This window comes from Berghia stephanieae, unplaced genomic scaffold (genome assembly GCF_034508935.2).
Source record: "Berghia stephanieae isolate SIO BIC M18660-M18661 unplaced genomic scaffold, UCSD_Bste_1.3 scaffold5592, whole genome shotgun sequence".
Taxonomy (NCBI): domain Eukaryota; kingdom Metazoa; phylum Mollusca; class Gastropoda; order Nudibranchia; family Aeolidiidae; genus Berghia; species Berghia stephanieae.
The window spans coordinates 1-5,533 of NW_027627058.1; the positions used below are offsets into that span (position 1 = coordinate 1).

The window sequence follows — 5,533 nt, forward strand, 5'->3', positions numbered from 1 at the left end:
CCACGGTTACCCGCGCCGGCTGGCCCCCCAGTACACACGTCCCCCCAGGACTCAAAGGGGCTCCAGACCTTTAGGGCTCCACTCTACGCACTGTCGGGGTAAATCCCTGCGGGCGCGGCCGGGCCGCGGGGGTCCGGGGCACCGCCTCCCTGGGGGGGAAGCCGACCCCGACCCAAGCCAAACCCCACCCAACCCGTGAGACGGCCCCTCTTGCCGCCGTTTGTTATCCCCCGGGGCAAGTCTCGCCGTTACGGAATGAACCAACGGATCGCTCCACGGGCTAGCAACGGCCATGCACCACCACCCACCGAATCAGGGAAAGAGCCTCAGTCTGTCAATCCACGGGGTGTCCGGACCTGGTAAGCTTCCCCGTGTTGAGTCAAATTGAGCCGCAGGCTCCACTCCGGTGGTGCCCTTCCGAAATTCCTTTAAGTTTCAGCCTTGCGACCGTACCCCCCCGGAGCCCAGGCACTCTGATTTCTCCGGGCCTCGCGAGGCTTCCCCCAAGGGGGACGTCCCCGCGAACCGGTCGGCATGGTTTACTGTCGGAACTACCGCGGTACCTGATCGCGTTCTTTTCCTCCGACTTTCGTTCATGATCAACGAAGGCGCTCTTGGCCGGTGCCTTCGCTCTTGTTCGCCCCCACCGCGATCGTCGGTTTCCACCCCTCCCGCGTAGTACGCCGCCCCCCGCGTCTCTATAGACCTCGCCCACCGCCCCACGGAGACCGGTCCCGTGGTTACATTGCGGGCGTGGCGCCCATCACATCGTTCCGAGCAAAGCTGGCGAGCACGACCTGCTTTTGAGCACTCCAATTGATTCAGGGAGAACACCCCCTACCTTAGTGTCGGCCCAGATACGCCACGTACCAAGCCGACACGGCTTAAACGGAAAGAGACTAAACCGGGCACGAGGGGCAAGCGATCCCCGGGCGAAAATCCGTCGCGAGGGTCCGGTTGCGGCACCGGAAGGCACCGCTTGCTCCATCCCCAAACCACGACTTTTGCATAATCGCCGGGGCAACGTCACCCGCGGTTTGTCGCTGCCGTCACCTCAGAGATCCAACTACGAGCGTTTTAAACGCAGCAACTACAACTACCCATCGGAGCTGGAATTACCGCGGCTGCTGGCACCAGGCTTGCCCTCCGATAGGTCATCAACGGCACGTGTTTGGTCACGCTCAATCCGACCGCTAGGCTCGCATGCGAGCCCAGCCCCGACATTTATCTTCACTACCTCACCGTGCTGGGAGTGGTAAGTTGCGCGCCTGCTGCCACCCTTTTAAGCGTGGTAGCCGTCTCGCAGGCTCCCTCTCCGGATCGAACCCTGATCCTCCGTCACCCGTAGCCAACACGGGGGCCTTGCCCGGGCCGTCAAATTTGATGGGACGGCGAGCAAACGGCACGCCGCTAACAGCGGTCGGCACATACCCAGAGTTCGCCTCAGCCTGGCGGGCGGCCTTAACCACCCCCCCGCCGGTCAAGATCCTAATAAATGCGCCTCTCCCCGCGGGGGAAACCCCGTTAGGAGGAGGGCTCGTGTGCACGTATTTATTCTTTGGGGTATCCTACAGGTGCCGGACAAACATCGCCCACCCCGTGATTATCGCCGATATACTGAGCAGTTCGCGGCTTCCCCTTCTGTGTAGGTTTGGCATAGGCGTGCATGGCTTAACCCTCAAAGCAAGCATAAAGACTACAGCAGGATCAACCGGTGCGTAATCCATTTCCAACCCGGCGGACGGACCCGCTGGGACAGAGGCTACGGGCGCCGACGACCAAGCCCAGACGCCGAAACTCCCAGCGCTCGACTCCTTCCCCGACGGCCCTTCCGACTCTACCGCACAAACGTTCACCCCTTCGGCCTTTTCGCTGCTGGGTCGGACGCTCCGACCGCCCGGACACGCTCGCGCTCACACGACTCTGCCTCTCCGAGGAGCTAACCGGAACCGAAATCCGGACTCCCGACCACCGCTCGTCAGGCGTGGTGACCGTGGGTTACCAGAGCCACCGCGCGCCTTTCGGCTCGCCTTGCTTCAATTTCAATTTTTCCGACCGACGACCGCTTCCCTACTATACGTCCCAAACCCCTGGAAGGTAGCCCTTTTCCCTTGCGGACTACTAAAAAAAAAAATTTTTTGGTGCAAATTCAGATTCGACCCCCGGCACGTATGGCAAAACCCGAGCCCGACCTCCGAAAAAGCCCGAATTTTCCCATCGCACTACTCTTTGCAAATACGGGAACGCGTTTAACGCCCCGTAAACGGTCTTCCGAGCGAGTCGGGGCCCAAAAGGCCCCGCTTACTGAAATGCTTTAGTTCGGCGGGTACCCTCGTCCGATATGAGGTCGGCAATCGCCCACCGTCGGGTTCCCCCGCGCGTCGTTATATTACTTCCCCGCATACCCCCACGAAGCCCTCGCTCGCGTGTACATCGAGCCCGGCCCGAGGATTGAGGAAGAAGCAGCCGATCGCGTTGCGTGCTTCCCCTCTTCGGTGCGCTCTTATCGTGTCCCCCGCCCTACCCAGAGGCGGGGGGGACGACGCTCCCGTGGTCAGACGGGACCCTCGATCTACGGCCGCCAGTCGGGCCGAGACCCGACCGGTACGGCACGTCGCGCCGCTCAGTCCCCCCGAGAAGACCGTTGCGGGGACGTCGTAGGGCCGACCCTCATACGGACGTGGCCGGTGACTTACGCCACGGGCCCCAATTTGCGTTCAAGACGCGATGTTCAATGAGGCAGCTGCAGTTCACACGACTCAATACGGCTGGCCGCCCTCTTCATCGACGCGCGAGCCGAGTGATTCCACCGCCAAAGGTTGTATTTATTTTCCCCTCGTTAAGGCCAAACGACGACAAAGGGTGGGGGGCAAGCGTGGGGGCGCGCGGTTAAATCGCGGCGCAACGCCGCCGCCCGTTTATCAGCCTGACCGCTCCCCGGCCAGGGAGCAGGGCCCGGCCTCACCGGACAGTGTTTTAACCCTTCACCCGTCGGGCGGGGGCTGGGGGCAAAACGAAATCGGACGTGATCCTACCGAAGGTTCACCTACGGTAACCTTGTTACGACTTTTACCCTCTCGGGGCAGCGCAGTTCGGGCGACCCTCGCGACACTGCGATTCAGGAGCCGAAGCTCCGTCTCGCCGGCCACTCCGGGCCCTGGCTGTCGCCGTCCACCGAAGGTAGCGACGGCGGTGTGTACAAAGGGCAGGGACGTAGTCGGCACGGATTGCTGACCGTGACTACGTGGCATTCCGAGTTCACGGCCCAACTCGCAGGAAGACCGACCCCGACATGAAGACTCCTACGCTCACGTCTACACCGCGCCGGCTGGCGCCACCACTGTAGCACACGTGCAGCCCAGGACGTCAAGGCATCACAGACCTTTATGGCTCCATCTCGTACGCACTGCTCGAGGTCAATCCCTGCAGGACGCGGCCTGCGCGACGGCGGTCCGGGCACCGCCTCTCCCTGAGTGGGAAGACCGACCGCCCGACCCGAGAGCCGAACGCCGACCCAACCCGTGAGACGGACCCCTCTTGACCGCCGTTTGTTATCCGCCAGGGCAGAGTCTCGCCCGTTATCGGAATGAACCAGACGGATCGCTCCACGGCTAGCAACGGCCATGCACCACCACCCACCGAATCATGAAAGAGCCTCAGTCTGTCAATCCACGCGGTTGTCCGGACCTGGTAAGCTTCCCGTGTTGAGTCAAATTGAGCCGCAGGCTCCACTCCTGGTGGTGCCCTTCCGTCAATTCCTTTAAGTTTCAGCCTTGCGACCGTACTCCCCCCGGAGCCCAGGCACTCTGATTTCTCCGGGCCTCGCGAGGCTTCCCCACAGGGACGTCCCGCGTAACCGGTCGGCATTGGTTTACTGTCGGAACTACCGCGGTACCTGATCGCGTTCGTTCCTCCGACTTTCGTTCATGATCAACGAAGGCGCTCTTGGCCGGTGCCTTCGCTCTTGTTCGTCCACCGCGATCGTCGGATTCCACCCCTCCCGCGTAGTACGCCGCCCCCCGGCCGTCTCTATAGACCTCGCCACCGCCCCCACGGAGACCGGTCCCGTGGTTACATTGCGGGGCGGTGGCGTCATCACATCGTTCCGAGCAAAGCTGTGCGAGCACGACCTGCTTTGAGCACTCCAATTGATTCAGGGAGAACACCGCCCGTACCTTAGTGTCGGCCCAGATACGCCCGTACCAAGCCGACACGGCTTAAGACGGAAAGAGACTAAACCGGCAGCGACGGGCAAGCGATGCCCGGCGAGATCCGTCGCGAGGGTCCGGTTGCGGCACCGGAAGGCACCGCTTGCTCCATCCCCAAAACCACGACGGTGCATAATCGCCGGGGCAACGTCACCCGCGGTTTGTCGCTGCCGTCACCTCAGAGATCCAACTACGAGCGTTTTAAACGCAGCAACTACAACATACGCCATCGGAGCTGGAATTACCGCGGCTGCTGGCACCAGGCTTGCCCTCCGATAGGTCATCAACGGCACGTGTTTGGTCTACGCTCAATCCGACCGCTAGGCTCGCATGCGAGCCAGCCCCGACATTTATCTTCACTACCTCACCGTGCTGGGAGTGGGTAAGTTGCGCGCCTGCTGCCCCCCTTACGTGGTAGCCGTCTCGCAGGCTCCCTCTCCGGGATCGAACCCTGATTTCCCCCGTCACCCGTAGCCAACAAGGGGGGCTCTTGCCCGGGCCGTCTAAATTTGATGGGACGGCGAGCAAACGGGCACGCCGCTACCCGCGGTCGTCACATACCCCGAGTTCGCCTCAGCCTGGCGGGCGGCGTTAACCACCCCCCGCCGGTCAAGATCCTAATAAATGCGCCCTCTCCCCGCGGAGGTAACCCCGTTAGGAGGAGGACTCGTGTGCACGTATTAGCTCTGGGATTCCTACAGGTGTCCGGACAAACATCGCCCACCCCGTGTATTATCGCCGATATACTGAGCAGTTCGCGGCTTCCCCTTCTGTGTAGGGTGAGCATAGGCGTGCAGGCTTAACCCTCAAGACAAGCATAAGACTACAGCAGGATCAACCTGGTAGCGTATCCATTTCCAACCCGGCGGGACGGACCCGCTGGGACAGGAGGCTACGGGCGCCGACGACCGAAGCCCAGACGCCGAGAACTCCCAGCGCTCGACTCCTTCGCCGACGGCCCTTCTCGACTCTACCGCACAAACGTTCACCCCTTCGGCCTTCTCGCTGCTGGGTCGGACTGCTCCGACCGCCCGGACACGCTCGCGCTCACACGACTCTAGGTCCTCTACCGAGAGCTAACCTGGGACCGACTCCGGACTCTCCGACCACCGCTCGTCCAGGCGCTGGTGACCGTGGGTGTACCAGAGGCCACCGCGCGCCTTTCGGCTCGCCTTGCTTCAATTTCAATTTTTCCGACCGACGACCGCCTTCCCTACTATACGTCCAAACCCCTGGTAAGGTAGCCCTTTTCCTCTTGCGTACTACTAAAAAAAAAAATTTTTTTGGGCAATTCAGATTTGGGCCCCAAAGGATATGGCAAACCC

The 5,533-nt window shown here is 61.8% G+C and overlaps 3 pseudogenes; all 3 read right to left on the reverse strand.

The window, feature by feature from the left end:
• Window positions 1-1,717, reverse strand: LOC144962043 (small subunit ribosomal RNA; annotated as a pseudogene; the record flags this gene model as incomplete).
• A 947-nt stretch (window positions 1,718-2,664) lies between these two features.
• On the reverse strand, window positions 2,665-2,821 carry LOC144962041 (5.8S ribosomal RNA; annotated as a pseudogene).
• A 202-nt stretch (window positions 2,822-3,023) lies between these two features.
• On the reverse strand, window positions 3,024-5,053 carry LOC144962042 (small subunit ribosomal RNA; annotated as a pseudogene).
• Between the last annotated feature and the right edge of the window lie 480 nt (window positions 5,054-5,533).